Source organism: Triturus cristatus, chromosome 3_2, assembly GCF_964204655.1.
Source record: "Triturus cristatus chromosome 3_2, aTriCri1.1, whole genome shotgun sequence".
NCBI classification, from domain to species: domain Eukaryota; kingdom Metazoa; phylum Chordata; class Amphibia; order Caudata; family Salamandridae; genus Triturus; species Triturus cristatus.
In genome coordinates this window covers 80703198-80720754 of record NC_140584.1, presented here as the reverse complement: position 1 = coordinate 80720754, position 17557 = coordinate 80703198, and positions in this window count along the sequence as shown.

The following is a 17557-nucleotide window of genomic DNA, read 5'->3' as shown; positions in this document are numbered from 1 at the left end:
CACCAAATGTAGCCACTGTAAGGTTTGGGCACATGGGAGAAATATCCCTGAGTTGACTACCAACCTCAATGAAAAAACATAATAATAATAAAAAAAGTATCAAATCAAAATCAAACATGCTCTAAAAGGTGAGATAGAATATGGCACTCATACTTACAGTGTTCATTTCCAAAAATGGATATTGGTAGTACCAAATTACAGGGGCACAAATGAACTCCGCAACATATTAGAGCCATCAAAAATCACGATGAAGGATAACCCACTTCAAGACACTTTGAGTGTCCATTACTGTGATCCCAGTTTATTAACATACAGTGTAATAGACTGAATACCTAAAACACCTAGATGTGGAGACAAGGAGAAATCTTTAAGATGACTTGAGTCCAAATATATCCTCAGAGTTGATACCATGGAGTCCAAGGGACTCAATAGTGATGAAGAAATGAACACTCATTTGTAAAAGGGTAATGTGAGTTACTTGCAGAGTTTTTAGATGTAAATTTTAAGACACTGCACAGTCAAGTAGCCACTGTTTTTTGTATGTTTTATTTGTAGGTACACAGTTGTGCTAGGCTGTAGACAGTTGAGATAAATTGAGGATGAGTTTCACTTTAAAAAGGAAACCTATTTGTGATGAGTGAGGCATTCAGCAAAGTATACAGTACAAAACTGTGGCTAAGATTTTGAAATTATTTGAAATAGTGTTTCCCACTTTGGCGTAATTAGGACATCACGTGTAGTCAGAGGGAAATGTCGACAGGTATGCTGTTTTTTGTTGTCATATTTAGGTGTATGTAGTTAAGGGTAGAAGCCTGCTGGTTTACACACTAAATTCTTGGAGCCTCACTCACACACAGATACACTCACAGAGCCACCTACATAATATTTTAGAAATAGTATCACTCATTAGTAGTATACAAACTATACTAATTTAACTTTTGGGGTACCTTGGTATATATCAGCATTTACAGTTACCTGAGCTAACTATAACTCACGCCCTGCAATGTACTACTTATGACCTCACATGACATCATTCAAAGTTTTTGAGTGTTATAAATATATACCAAGGTGCCACAAAAGTTAAACTAGAGGTGCTACCACTTGCCTGGACAGACCACACTGCCATTCAGTTTGAACTGACACATTCTAACCCCCATCAACACAAGTTAGAGCCCAAAAAAGAGATAGTAACAAGAGCCTGGGAGCAAATCAAAAGCGCGGAGTTAAAAAATCCACACAAGAAAACATCTCACCCTTGTCCCTCAATAGTAGAGGATACCACCTCTACCTACACTGAGTGGATAGAAACTGCATGCAATATATTAGCTCATAGGAAATTATGGACCCCAAGCACTCCAAGCCATCAGCCTCCTGGTTTTCTGAAGAACTGAGAAAGCAAAAACATGCATGTAAATGCCTAGAGCGCGCCTGGAGAAGAGGCTATAATAACGCTGACAAAGAGTCCTATAAGCTAAGCCTTACCCTCTATAAGAAATTACTATTTAATACTAAAAGGATGTTCTTCACTTAGCTAATCACTCAGGCAAAATCCTCTTCTAAAGAACTCTTTAAAACAATAATAAAACTAACCACCCCTGACACCTCCAAAAATCAGAGCAGTCCTGAACTATGCCGGAACATAGCCACCTTGTTTCAACAGAAGGTGGGAGCAATTTTCTCATCATTTACGCTCACCCAGACAGTGGAGACAGGGGTCTCAGCTGGGCCCGCATCCAGTGAAACCAAGTCAGCATCCACTCTAGACAGATTCTCATCACTGGAGGAGCAAGACTCTAATAAACTCCTTGCCTCCATTCGATCAGGATCTCCATATGAGCCCTACCTTGTGTCCATGATCAAACAAGTCCCAGAGCTCATTGGTTCGGCACTCACCCCACTGTACAATGCCATATTCGAATCTGGCCAGTTTCCCAAAAGATGGAAAATAGCATCCATTCTCCTGCTGCTTAAAAACAAAATCTTGATCCTAAGGACCCTAAGAACTACAGACCTATCTCTCGCCTCCCCACACCGACTAAAAATAAAACTGATTGAAAAAGCTATGAATGCTCAACTCAGCATGTTCCTCCAAACAAACAATATACTAGACCCGACACAATATGGATTCAGAACAGAGCCTCGCACAGATCTGGCTTTGATAAAATCCACAGAGGAAATAAGAGAAACTCAAGATCAAGGAGGTAACACAGTATTGATTATGTTGGATCTCTCTGTGGCCTGCGATATGGTCCATCATAATGTTTTGATGGACCGGTTATGAGAAGGAGGGTACAAGGCATCACATGGAACCTCCTGAAATCTTTCCTCACAGAAAAAGTTCAAACGGTGGACCTAGACAAAGTACACTCTAAACCTTTTTCCCTTCCATGTGGAATACCACAGGGCTCATCCCTCAGTCCCACACTTTTTAAAATGTATCAGACACCTTTGGTGACCCTGATAAGATCTTTTGGGTTCCAGCTGACATCTTACACAGATGACACGCAAATAGTGTTGTCACTCCGGTATGGACAAGAGGCTGAAACAGGAAGAAGATTCCATGATTGTATGAAAGCGGTAAGATTGTGGAAGCCATCAAACTGCTTGAAACTCAATTCAAGAAAATCAGAGGTCATTATATCTGGAAACAATACAAACCTCTGGATGCCAGACTGATGGCCAGAAAAATTAGGAACCCTCCCCGAACCGACTACGAAAGCAAAGAACTTGGGGGGCAACAAGCTTACCATCAGGGACCAGGTAAATGTGGTTGACTCAGCAAGCTTTAATCTTCTTAGAATTATAATGGAGATAAAGTATTTTCTACCGCCAGACAGTCTCAGGACAGGGGTCACAGCACTCATCATGTCGTGGTTGGACTACTGTAATAGTCTTTATCTGAATATCCAAAGAAAGCACCTAAGCAAACTCCAACTTCTGAAAAATGCGGCGGCCAGATTGCTGACTGGGACACCCAAGTTTGTCTCTGTTAAGAAAGAATTAAAACAGCTACATTGGCTCCCAGTCAAACAACGGACTCAATTTAAAGCCCTTTGCACTGTTTTGAAAGACCTCAAGGGAGTTGGCCCCGACCATCTGAAACCGCGTTTTCAATGGTATGTTCCCAGAAGGGCCCTTTGCTCCATGGGAGCAAAAGGAGTGATTGTACCCCCAGCCAAAAAAGCGAACTGGGGTAGTAGGAGTTTTATTACAGGTGCCGCAAGGGCCTGGAATGAACTTCCATCCCATCTTAGAAATTCAACCAAGCTCCTCTCTTTCAGGACAGGTCTGAAAACTTGGCTTTTCACCACATAGGCACCATACACCTCAGCCAACCAATAGGCAGTGATCAGCACCAGGAAACCCTAGGGCAACCATTGCACTTAAGAAATCAATATAACATACCATTACGTATTTGAGGTCTTGAACGGTGCATTGCAGGGGTCTAAGTTATAGTTAGCTCAGGTAACTATGACTTTTGAATTTCTATGGTTTTGTATGAGTGGAATCTGAGCCTAACTCTAAATTTCCTGTAACCTTTGGTTTTTTCACTGCATTTCTTTCTAAGTTTTTATTTTATTGTATTTCCAAACTATAATCTCCCTGTTACCTTTGTTTTTTTCAGAAACTTTCTAAATATTTTAAAACTGTTTTTCATAACTGTAACCTGTAACAATTAGACAGTGGGTGTATGAGCATCTGTGTGGGTCTGTGAGTGGGAGAATCTCTGTGGCTGTGTGAGGTAGTTTATGAGTGCGTGAGTTCGTCTGTGATTGGCTGTGTGAGTGCCTATGTGGGTTTGTGACTGGTTGTGTCAGTGCCTGTGTGGGTCAATGAATGGCTCTGTGAGTGCTGCTATCGGGCTGTGAGTAGGTGTGTGAGTGAGTGTATGGGTCTGCTAGTGGGTCTATCAGTGGTGCAGTGGATTTTGAGCATGTGCACACTTAGGGTATTTAAAGGTATGAACCATGCACTCTGCTCTCACAATGAAACGTCATTAAAGAATTCACTCATCACAGTCACCGAAGTTCAGATTTTGTTACAAGAGATTGACGATGCATTCACTTCTGTTAAGGGTTTTGGATAATTTTTTAATGTAGAATATGTGAGGAAACATATTTGCTTTGCATTCGCCAAGCCCAAATAGTTAGGATTGTTTCCACTTCACTCAAGTGGATCTTTAACTGGGCACCTGCTCTGTTTGTTTTTGAAGGGCTTCCCGATGAGGTTTTAGTTGTCTGAAATGAGTATCAGAGCTATAATGGAATCGCATTTTTTTCAAGAAGAGTCCAAAGTTATACAGAAAATGTCTACCCAACTGCAATACTTTTACTGGCAAATTAGTAAATACTTTTTCATTGTGTCTACTGCATATTGCGCACTACAGATGTGTAATGGACCATCCCTTTTGAATTTCCGTGTCTCTCCTTGCCATTTGTTTCAGTGGGTTTATAACTATGGTTTTTTTTAGGATTTGTTGTGTTATATCACAGCACGTATGGTCTGGTTACTCAGAAAGTCGTGAAGATAGCATGTTTTTGAAAAAGTGGAAAACACATATACACATATTTTAAATAATGTTTGTGAACAGTTGCTTACTAAGAGAGCGTTTAAACTTCTACTTCTGTAAGCAATTTTAATGTAAAGCACTTTTTAAATTGTATTTCATGTCTTCACAATGACACAGGTCTTTGCCATGATGTTGGCATTTGTGAAGATCTTGTAACTATGTAACAAAGAGATTTGATTGGAGAAGGCTGTTTTCATTAATCTTAAATTGAAGCTCATTTATTTCTCTCTTCTTGAATCTTCCAATTGATATTTGGATCATTCTTTGGAGCTATCCTGTAGTATTTGTGCAGAACTGTGTTCAAGGCATCTTTTGTCATGTCTTTTATCTAAAATGGCAACTGCCGGAAGTGAGGAGCAGGAGGTATCACAACAATTAGAAGAGCAGGAGACATAGCAACATCTTGAAAACTCTACGGATGAGGAACCAGCCCCAAAATATCAAAGTATTTTTTCATTATCTTGTCTGGTAAATCAAAAACAGTCACCAAATTTTTAAAGTGCACCTTGTGTGACAAAACCCTTTCAGGGGGCACTGGCAAAAAATATTTTTGTGGTACAACAAGTATGTGTACCATTTAAAAATGTACCACTAGAAACATTTGAAGAGGGCACAGAAGGAGAGATCTGGAGAGGGGCCATCAACCTTTAGGACTACAATACCTCCTCCTGAAGAGAGAGTACCTGAGGAAGTAGAGAGGCGGCTGCCACAAGTTTCACCTGAATTAAAGAGGATTGGTATATTTTGAAACAACTGCAAAGCAACCCTCACATCCGGTGAGCAGTCAGTTCAGTTATTTTTTAAACAGCGCTAGAACATATTTACACCCGTTTTTCCTATGCTTTTTTGTTTGTGGATAGAATATTTTGTTCTCCTCTTTGCCATTTTATTTAAGAAAAAAATTTAAAAAAATTAAAAAGGTTTGCAAACCCCCCAAAATTGAAAAAACAGTTCCAGGAAAAAGAAAAAAAAGGCTCTTGTCAGAACCGCCTTCCATGGTGAAAAAGGATAAACTGTGTATCTGCTTATATATAAAGAGGAATTGTTGTACAAGCGTGTCACTCAGTGTATTTGTGGCTGCATGGGTGAGTGGTTAGAAGTGTTAGTGGCTGCATGTGTGAGTGACTGCCTCTGTTAGGGCCTGTATGGGTGAGTCAAAGGCTATGTAAGTGCCTAGATAATTGAGTAAGTGTTTGTATTAGTGGTTGTATTAGTAAGTGACTATCAGGCACTTGCATCAAGCTAGGATTTTGCGAGTCCTTAATTGCGAATATTCAGGATTCGCAATTAAGGACTTGCAAAATCCTATGCATGTAGGAATCGCTATAATAATAGCGATTCCTACATATTCCTTATTTGCGACTCACAAATAGCGAGTCGCAAATAAGGAATAGCTTCCCATTCATTCCTATGGGCCTACAGGCCCATAGGAATGAATGGGAAATTGCAAGCACAATTTGCGAGTACCAATTGGTGCTTGCAAATTGCTCATGCAATTTCAAGGGTGCAAGGGTGTCAATAGGACACCCTGTTGCACCCCTGAAATTGATCTGTGCACAAATGTTGCGCACACACATGTCCCAAGGACATGTGTGTGTGTAACCTACAACTTTGAGAAATGCACTTTAGTGCATTTTTCAAAGTTTTTGCAAATTACCATGAAGTTCAACTTCATGGTAATTTGCGCCCCCTAGTAACGAAATTGCTACTTCAAAGTGGTTCTTGCATTGCATTTAAGGAATGAGTGAATGAGAGGGTGCATGAGGGGATGTATGAGTGAGTATATCAATGCAAGAGGGCCTCTATGGCTGAGTGAGTGACCATGTGACTGGCTAAATGGGTGAGAGAGTGGGTGTGTAGGTAGCTGTCTAGGGCAGTGAGCAGGTATCTGAGTGCTTGCATGAATGAGTGATTAAATGGGTGAGTGTCTGTATAAGTGAGTGACTAGGTATGTTTATGGCTCTAGAAGCGAGATGCTGCATGTAAGTGGCTCTTTGAGTGAGTGGCTACATATGTGAGTTGCTACAAGATTGAGTGACAGTCTGTATCAGTTGCTGTTTGAGTCAACAAGTGGGGGTATGACCCACTGTAAGAATGAAATAGTGGGTATATTAGTGTCTGTATGAGTGGGTGAGGTACTATGTGAGTGGCTGTATTGGTAAGTGTGTGAGTATGTGAGTGCCTGCATGATTGAGTGACTGCATGTGAGACTGTTTATATGGCTGAGAGAGTGGGTGTGTCACTAGTTGTGTAATTGAATGAGTGATTGTCTGATTGTCTGTATAGGTGAGTGAATGGTTGTGTGACTGGCTGTGTGGCTGGCTGTATGAGTAAATGATTGTGTGTGTCAGTGCCTGCATGACTGAGTGACTGTGTGTGTAAGTGTCTATATGGGTGACTGAGTAAATCATACATAGTGTGAGTGCCTGCATTTATGAGTGAATGCATTTGTGAGTGACTGTAAGATTGAGTGAATTTTTGTGTGACTGGCTGCATAGGTGAGACAATGCATGTGTTAGTGCTTGCATGAATTAGTGATTGGGTAGGTGAGTGTGTGTATAAGTAAATTAATGAGTATGTTAGTGACTGTAGGAGTGAGTGGGTAGATAGGTAAATGTATTTATAAGCCAGTCACTGGTTATATAAATAGCAGTATATCTGACTGATTGGAGGTAAAGACTGTATAAGTCTGTTACTGGCTGTGTGAGAACCTGTGTGATATTGGTGAGTGAATGTGTGTGTAATTACCTCTGTAACTAAGTCAGTGGCTTTGTCAGTCTTTGTATCAGTGTATGACTAGGTATATCAGTGGCTGTATCATTGTGTGTATGGGTGTAATAGTGTATAGAATAGTGTGTGCTTCGGTGTATCAGTGTATACACAAGAGTGTCTACGGGTTTGTCAGTGAATGCCTGGGTATGTTACTATATCTATAAGGGTGTGGATATATTAGTGTATCAACAAGTGTGCTCCTGAGTGTCTCAGTCTATGCATGAGTGTGTGCTTGGGTGTGGTAGGGTATACAACACCGTGTGACTAGGTATTTCATAGTTTGTATCTGTGTGTAAATGGGTGTGTGGTTATCTATGTTATCTATATAGATGAGTAAGTGGGTGCATGAGTTGTGTATCAATGACAAATTGGTTATGTGAGTGCCTCTATAGGCGATGAACTGACTTAGTAAGTGGCTGTATGTATTATTGAATATTTGTGGCACTAGCTTTATAAGTAACTTACTAGCTGTGTAAGTAGATGTTTAGATGAGTAACTGAGTATGTACATCACTCTTTACAGGAGTTAGTGGATGTCTTTCTAGCTGTATGGGTGAGTGATTGGCAGTATCATTAGTTACATGGGAAAGGGACTGAGTATGTTAGTGATTGTAAGCATTGCTGACTGGTTTATAAAGTATTGTGTAGGTGACTGAGTACATGTTTTAGTACCTGTATTAGGAATAAACTAAGTGTGTGTATATCTGTATGGGTAAGTAAGATTGTGTTATAGGAGATGTACTGTAAGTGAGACGATATATTTTTACCTGTGTCACTGAGTTAGTGGGTGAGTGAGTGAGTGAGTGGTTGAAGGGATGAGTGACTGGGTGTATGAGCTGTGTATTCAGTATAAATATGAATGTTTGAGGGGCTGTGCAAGACTCTACCTTGGTGTATACTTTTACGTTGTAAATTTGCTGTACTACACTGAAAGTTATAAACACAAAATGGGCAAAGCCAATTGCACTTCATGTATAAAACACTCTCCATGGGTATCTCTAAGCAATATTTCTATGATATAAGTGTTTTCAGACATCCAAAGATGTTCAACTCCAGCTGCTATTGAAAAAAGAAAAGAACATAAATATGTGTTAGTATTTCATTTTGAAGATTACAATAACATAACAATACACATTGGTTATACTGTAACACTATATCACAAGATAGTACAAATTTCATTTTCCTTTCTTTACTATTCTCAGCTTCCAAAATTCTTCACTATAAATTATGGTCTGTATCAAGCATCATCCTTAAACAGTGGGGAAAAAACAATCATATATATTGGGAAAAAACAAAAATAAGTGACACTATGCATTGCACACACTACAATTCATTAACCAGTTGTTTAATCTGGAGTAACTACACTAATTTAAACAAACCGATTTAAAAAATATTTCTTAACCTCTTCAGTGCCCCGCTCTTTCCCCGCCCTGTGCCGGGCGTTGCATTAGCGGGCGGGGTTCATGACGAGATAGTCTCGTCATAGGCACAGCGCAACCGCGCTCCATGACGAGACCATCTCGTCATGGGTACTAAAGGGGTTAAATTATTATATCTGGTACAATACTACAAATGAATATATAGCACGTTTTAATTTTGGAGATCCTTTTGATCACCCCTGGTAGGCAAATGATGTCTAAAATGCTGATGATCCAAATGGACAAAACCCCAAACACTAGTTTATTTCCACAAATAGTATGTAGAAGTTTGGTTGATGAAGCAAAAGGGGCAATTTTTGAAATTTCAAAAACAGTTTTTGGTTTTAACTTAAGGTTGCTGTAACTGTATTGTGTTGATCCAATTTCAGACTTTAATTAGAGAGTGTAGTATTAGAAGTGGTATAAACTCCTTTCTGGAAGATAAAAGGACTGTTGAAATTTGAAGAACTTTATAGAAACATTACCCCCAACAGGCCAAATAATGTCTAAAACACTGATGAACCATGTAGACGAAACACCGGACACCACTATTTTTTATCTAGAATTTCTCCTTGGAACTTTGGTTGAAGAAAGAAAAGAGAAGAGTTTAGTCGTTTGAATGGATCTTTTGGTTTGTATAAAGGTTGATGGCATTGCACTCCATCCATCCAGTTTCACTCTTTAAATAGACAGTGCAGCATCCAGAGGTTTAATTCCTTTGTGAATGATGATGGCCAAAGTAGTAAAAGTTCCTCCCGAAATTGATATTTGTCCAGCTTTAAAGTTTGTTAATTGAGTTTCCATTTTAGAACCATTTGCTTTGCAATGTTTTAGCATTACTATAAGGTATTTTCCTATTGTTCGTAAAATCAACATGGACATAACATCTGATCTGCAGTTTGGGCAAGTCATATTTTGGTTGGCCTTCATCAACAATTTGTCGAAAGGCACAGTTTTGGAATCTGGTAATTTTAAATAGAGAAAACGCTCAGAATTTATTTGAGTGGTAGATGAATAATCACAATCTCCACAATCATGGTTCCATGTGCAGCACAGTTCGAATAAATCATCAATATTTACATCTTCTTGTTCTAAAACTCCAGACATTACCATAATTAATTCTTGTGCGTCTTGTTGAGTGTTGTGAGTAAATATTACTGATCCGATACATATATCTGAAAGATCTTGAATACCTGAAGCAGAATGTATCACAGTCCTGCCAGTCAGTAAATGCTGGAGCAAAGGATACAGTGCAGAACACAATCTTTTATCTGTTTTTTGTTAAATTTGGATTACTAGGTGTGGGAAATTAAATAATACATTGAGAACAACATATGCATAGCATTTGACACAGGAACTGTTTCCCAACTGGTAACCTGCTATATCTCCATCATTTTCCAGTTTTCTCTTCTTAGCAGCTTCTAGTTTGCCCTTGTGCCCTTTTTTTTCTTCAGCATCTGTGCACTCTTTTGTAACCTTCTGCTTTGGACAGATTACCCATTACTTATAAACAGGGTATTGGCCTACATGAGGAGCGCATACACTTCTTAACCGATCGTACTCTCTTAAGTAGCTTGCATCAGTACTAACTTTCTTATCATCAAAATCAATCAAAACCAAACCGGAAAATGTTCTAACTTGCGACAATGCTGCATATGATATTCCTTCATTAAAGACAGTACTTCCAATATTACCAAAAATGGACATCTACACTTACAGCTTGGGATTTATGGACAGTTACAGCATACGCTAGAGAGAAGGGGAAACTGTTGGTGCTGCACAAATAAGTCTTGCACTAGCATAAAATGTACAACACGTCTGTCATTCTGTTTCACACCATGAATTTGATCACATTTTATGGCCAAGTATTGAACCTCATCTCAATTTAGAAAATTAATTAAATCAATGACTGTACCCATTGCACCATTTACTAGCCCTTCTTCAACATTTAAATTATGCCACAAAATTACTCTACTGTTGTTGCACAGTTGGGCATGACACCTCAGCACAATATATGCTGAGTAAACAGTGTTATTGGGTGAACAATAAAGTTTTTGTAAAAATTTAAATGCTGAAAAAGAAAAAGAAAGATAATGATCAATGGAACCCAGATGAAAATCGTTTTTGGGATAAACTTTTTTTTAAAAACCAACAATGTGAAAAATATTTCTAAACAGCAACAAATATGTTTCCTTATTTTGTTTAATGAACATATGTTATATTGCATTTATGTATTGACTATTTGAGTGTTGGTAACTCATCCTAGTCTTTTTTCTATTATTGTCAGTCACACGACTGTTTGTTTACTTAAGCACATTAGTCAAAGGCACCTGTACTCGTGATCAAGGAGTTGTCCCCGAAACGCGTTGGTTCTTGTACAAAGCATGAATAAATTACCGCTGCTGCAACATTTTGGTCTTCGGTGTGCTGTTTGAAAAAGGAATCTGCATTTGTTTGAAAAAATATATACATATATATATATATATATATTATCTACTGGCGGTCGCCAGTAGATAGTTATAGTTAGGACCGAGTTTCCATAGGAAATCTCAAAATTCTATTTTGAATAACTTTGGCGCCGATTGACAAATCCCAGCGAAATTTTCAAAACTAATGGGGCGCTCCGCTCCGCTCCTACGCTGAAAGTCTCGGGGTGATTCGTCAAGCGGGAGCCGAGAAAAAGGGGGGGTCCCAAAACGCGTTTTCCCCATGGATTTTTCCATAGGGACTTTAGTCGCAGCTACAGCTGAACAGAATTACGTGAAATTTGGCAGAGAGGTAGCCATAAGGTCCATGAAGTGCCTTTTGCAGGTTTGGTGTAAATCTGTTCAGTATTTCCAGAGAAAATAGCATTTAAATCAATATATATATCTGTACGCGCGCACCGTGAGCGCTGGGTGCGCGCACCTTGCCGTGCGCGAGCGCAATTCTGATTGGTTGTTAGATCTTAGTAAACATTCGAATCGGTCGAAACCAGGAAGTGTTGGCCGCCATTTTGTCTCTCGCACTCTCAGGGGGTGAAAAACAAATGTGGAGAACGTGAAAAGGGGGCAGGGTGGACAGTTCCTGACACCCTAGCCATGGTCATTGGGTCCCAGAAGGACCACCAAGGGGCAAAAAAAAATTTTTTTTTTTTTTTGAAAAATCGCCGAGTGTGCGCACCCTGCGCGCACCAGCCAAACGGAAAAAATTCTGCGAAGTTCGCGCAGCGTGCGCGCACTCCGCGATTTATAGAAAAAAAAATGTATTTGGCCCTTGGGCGCGAAGCGCTCCCCGCGCGAGCACGGCACGGACTGCGTATAGTGGGCGCGCGGTGCGCGAAGCGCACCGCGAGCCCACTGCGCGCGCACGGTGCGCGCGCCGTGAAAAAATTTTGTTTAAAAAAATATATTAATAAATACATAACTTAGCATTTAAAAAACCGTACAAATTCACTGAAAAAACCATAGGTTTCACACACATTATAGTTAGGAATTAGCATTTAAAAAACCTTGCAAATTCACTGAAAAAACCATAGGTTTCACACATGTTATAGTTAGCTGGGCATTTCCCTCGTAAAAAACCAATGAAATTCCCCCGTTATAGTTAGTGCAGGCAACTATAACTCACGCGACCGCAATCCTCTGCTGATGACGTCAGATATTACATCAATGATGACATATGTGTGTTTCTGAAAAAAAAAAAATGTAATATATGTATAGCTAAAGATGAATGGAAGAAGACATGGGTAAATAAGTGTCTAAATACAGTGATGTAATATCTGACGTCATCAGCAGAGGATTGGGGTCGCGTGAGTTATAGTTGCCTGCACTAACTATAACGGGGGAATTTCATTGGTTTTTTACGAGGGAAATGCCCAGCTAACTATAACATGTGTGAAACCTATGGTTTTTTCAGTGAATTTGCAAGGTTTTTTAAATGCTAATTCCTAACTATAACGTGTGTGAAACCTATGGTTTTTTCAGTGAATATATATATATATAGATATTACCTACTGGCGGTCGCCAGTAGGTAGTTATAGTTAGGACCCTGTTTCCATAGGAAAACCGCAACATTCTATTTGGAATAACTTTGGCGCCGGTCGACGAATCCTTGCGAAATTTTCAAAACTAATGGGGCGCACGCTCCGCTCCTACCCTGAAAGTCTCGGGGGGATTCGTCAAGCGGGGGCTGAGATAAAAGGGGGGTCCCAAAACGCGTTTTTCCCATGCATTTTTCCATAGGACCTTTAGACACAGCTACAGCCCGAACGGCTGAACAGAGTTCCTTGAAATTTGGCAGAGAGGTAGTCTACAGGTCAAGGAAGTGCCTTTTGTAGGTTTGGTGTAAATCTGTTCAGTAGATTCTGAGAAAATAGCCTTTAAATCAATATATATATCTGAGCCAGCTTACGGTGCGCTTACGGTGCGCTTACCGTACGCGCACGCCGCCGTGCGCGAGCGCGATTCTGATTGGCTGTTAGATCTTAGTAAATATTCGAATCGGTGGAAACCAGGAAGCGGCGGCCGCCATTTTCTCTCTCGCAGTCTGAGAGGGGGTTAAAAAACAAAGGCCAAAAACATGTAAAGGGGCTGTTTAGACAGGTCCTAAGCACCTAGCCATGTTGAGGGAGTCCTCAAAGATCCCCCAAGGCCAAAAACGGAATTTTAATTTTTTCGATAATTTCGCCGATTACGCTTACCGTACGCGTACGGTAAAAATTAATTAAAAAAAACAAAATATCCATACTCTCCCCACCCCATGTGCAAAAGGTACCCGTAGGGCACCATTTGTGCATGGCATATTATCTTTGTGAAAAATTAAAATATTACCTTTCACAACGAAGCGCATCATATGTCCTCCATGTGCGCATGGTGCGCGAAGCGCATCTTCCGTACATGGCCCATCTAGCGTAACGTCGGCACGCGGTGCGCGTAGCGCACCGCGTGCCCACCGTGCGTGCACGGCACTAACTGCGTAAAGTGGGCGCGCGGTGCGCGAAGCGCACCGCATGCTCACTGTGCGCGCACGGTGCGTGCACGGAACGAACTGCGTTAAGTAGGCGCGCATGCCACGAATGGCGTAAAGTAACTTAGCATTTAAAAAAACGTACAAATTCACTGAAAAAACCATAGGTTTCACACACGTTATAGTTAGGAATTAGCATTTAAAAAACCTTGCAAATTCAGTGAAAAAACCATAGGTTTCACACATGTTATAGTTAGCTGGAAATTTTACTGATAAAAAACCAATGAAATTCCCCCGTTATAGTTAGTGCAGGCAACTATAACTCACGCGACCGCAATCTTCTGCTGATGCTAATACTGTATTTAGACACTTATTTGCCCATGTCTTCTTCCATTAAATTTTAGCTATACATATATTACAAATATTTTTTTTTCATAAAGACACATATGTCATCAGCAGAGGATTGCGGTCGCGTGAGTTATAGTTGCCTGCACTAACTATAACGGGGGAATTTCATTGGTTTTTTATCAGTAAAATTTCCAGCTAACTATAACATGTGTGAAACCTATGGTTTTTTCACTGAATATACATATATATATATATATATATATATATATATATATATATATATATATATATATATATATATATATATATAAATATATATATATTCACTGAAAAACCATAGGTTTCACACACGTTATAGTTAGGAATTAGCATTTAAAAAACCTTGCATATTCACTTAAAAAAACATAGGTTTCACACATGTTATAGTTAGCTGGACATTTCACTCATGAAAAACCATTGAAATTCCCCCGTTATAGTTAGTGCAGGCAACTATAACTCACGCGACCGCAATCCTCTGCTGATGACGTCAGATATTACATCACTGTATTTAGACACTTATTTACCCATGTCTTCTTCCATTAATTTTTAGCTATACATATATTACAAATATTTTTTTTTCAGAAAGACACATATGTCATCAGTGATGTAATATCTGACGTCATCAGCAGAGGATTGCGGTCGCGTGAGTTATAGTTGCCTGCACTAACTATAACGGGGGAATTTCAATGGTTTTTCACGAGTGAAATGTCCAGCTAACTATAACATGTGTGAAACCTATGGTTTTTTAAGTGAATATATATATATATATATATATATATATATATATATATATATATATATAGATATCTATATATATATAGATATATACACAAGTGGACTTCATCCTACGGCAGCAGTGCGCCAGGAGCCGTCCTTGCAATCCTGCTCTGTGGTGCTTACTGGAGATACCTGGTGGGCCAGTTGGCCCCCAGGGACCCTCAGAATTCAAGGGGACTTAATCCCGCAAACCAGAATGCGCCAGGAGTTGTATCTGCAGAGTGGTGGAGAAAGGGGACGTGGCCTGGTATAAGAAGTTAGCAATCCTGCTGTGTGGGACTTACTGGAGGTAATAGGAGGGGTAGTTGGCCCCCAAGATTGACATTGGGGACAAACTTCCCCTCCTGTTACCTGCAGTAAATCGCACACAGTGAGATTGCTAAGAGGTGTTCGGAGGCCACGCTCAACTGTTTCTGCCTTTCTGCAAACACGACTGCTGTGTCATAGTTAAAAATTAGCATTTCAAAAACCTTAGAAATTCACTGACAAAACCATAGGTTTCAGGGACGTTATAGTTAGAAATTAGCATTTAAAACCATACATTTTAGGGACGTTTTCAGCTCCCAATTCAGTGTGGGCTCCGACACAGCTAGGGATCATCCGCGTGAATCCAACACCACCAAGGAAGGCTCCAGATGTCTCATTTCTCAATGCAGGTAAGCAGCGGGGAGTGTTCAATTAGATGGCTTAATTGCTCAGGGCATGGTCCTAATTGGAAGATTTCCAGGGCCATAGAGAGAGGGCTTTCATTGTCTGTATAAATACAAAAGTACAAAACTTTAGATTTTGTGTACATAATATTGTCTGCATACCACAATAAGTGTATATACGATGTTCTTGCATGCCGTTGGAAATAAACCAATTATTTCTATGATAGATGTTGATTCTGGCATGGATTGCACATAACGTCACCCTCTCCATTCCAAATACCCCTCGTCATGGCAGGCCCCTTGCTGGAACTTTATGTTGCAGTGTCCTTAGGTGTTGGTACAGTGACATCCCTCTAAACTCATAATAAAGCCCCGACTCATGCCAGCGGGTGCATCTTGTCATTCCAGCTGGGGCAGAGTCCGTGTTTGGTGACATGGATTCTAAAATGCAAGTATATATATATATATATATATATATATATATATATATATATATATATATATATATATACACACACATGTTTTTGTATACACACACTTTTGGTTGTTGTTAAATCTCTTTTTTTTATTAAATCACCACATTCTGAGAAAACGGATCTAAATTTGTCATGAGATGTAACTGGTATAAACTGGAATTTGGGTTTAAAAGATACACTTGCATCTCCCTTAATAGTTCATTATCACATCCATGTTCTGGTTTGAGCAGATCTCTCATAACCTCTAAATTAACCACTAATAAGTTGCTGTGGTGGAATGTTATACGCTATCCCTTTGATTTTCCTATACCCTGTTGGGTTTCAAAGGATTTAACTCACATGAACAAATCTATTTTCCATAGTACACAATCAAATGGACCAGTGTGACAAACTGAAATTACACATGATAAAATGTCAGTATCATCTGTGATAACTGTTCATCAGTCAACAGTATACAGGAAGAGCACAGCAGGGATCACTACCCTCCATGCAAGTAGCTTACATCCCCTCCCCTTGAAACAAAGTATACCATACGGGGAACTTATGCAAGTAAAGCGCATATGCAGTACTGAAGAATCATTCAACAACACACAGTTAGACATGATAAATAGATTAAGGTCCAGAGGATATGCAAAGAGCACAATTTCAGCAGCCAAAAGAAGAATAGCCACATGTAAAGGAGAGATAGTGCTTTTCCAACATCAGGTCCCAAAACTTGAACCAGAGCAAGCTTGCAGGTTTGTTGCCACATATGCCAGCCAACACAACCTAATATAGAAAGCACTGTATAAGCACTGCCAATATATTCCAGATGATCCTATTATAGGAAAAGAAGTAGGAAAAAATCCTTGATCACATACACAAGGGCCGAATTTATTAAAGAAAAGTTAGTACGTAACAATGTGACAATTGAAAAGGAACACTTGTTGAAACCAAAGAATGGCTTCACCAAATGTAGCCACTGGAAGGTTTGGGCACATGGGAGAAATATCCCTGAGTTGACTACCAACATCAATGAAAAAAACATAATAATAATAAAAAAGTATCAAATCAAAATCAAACATGCTCTAAAAGGTGAGATAGAATATGCCACTCATACTTACAGTGTCCATTTCCAAAAATGGATATTGGTAGTACCAAATTACAGGGGCACAAATGAACTCTGCAACACATTAGAGCCATCAAAAATCACGATGAAGGATAACCCACTTCAAGACACTTTGAGTGTCCATTACTGTGATCCCAGTTTATTAACATACAGTGTAATAGACTGAATACCTAAAACACCTAGATGTGGAGACAAGGAGAAATCTTTATGATGACTTGAGTCCAAATATATCCTCAGAGTTGATACCATGCAGTCCAAGGGACTCAATATTGATGAAGAAATGCACACTCATTTGTAACTGTGTAAAGTGAGTTCCTTGCAGAGTTTTTAGATGTAAATTTTAAGACACCGCACAGTCAAGTAGCCACTGTTTTTTGTATGTTTTATTTGTAGGTACACAGTTGTGCTAGGCTGTAGACAGTTGAGATAAATTGAGGATGAGTTTCACTTTAA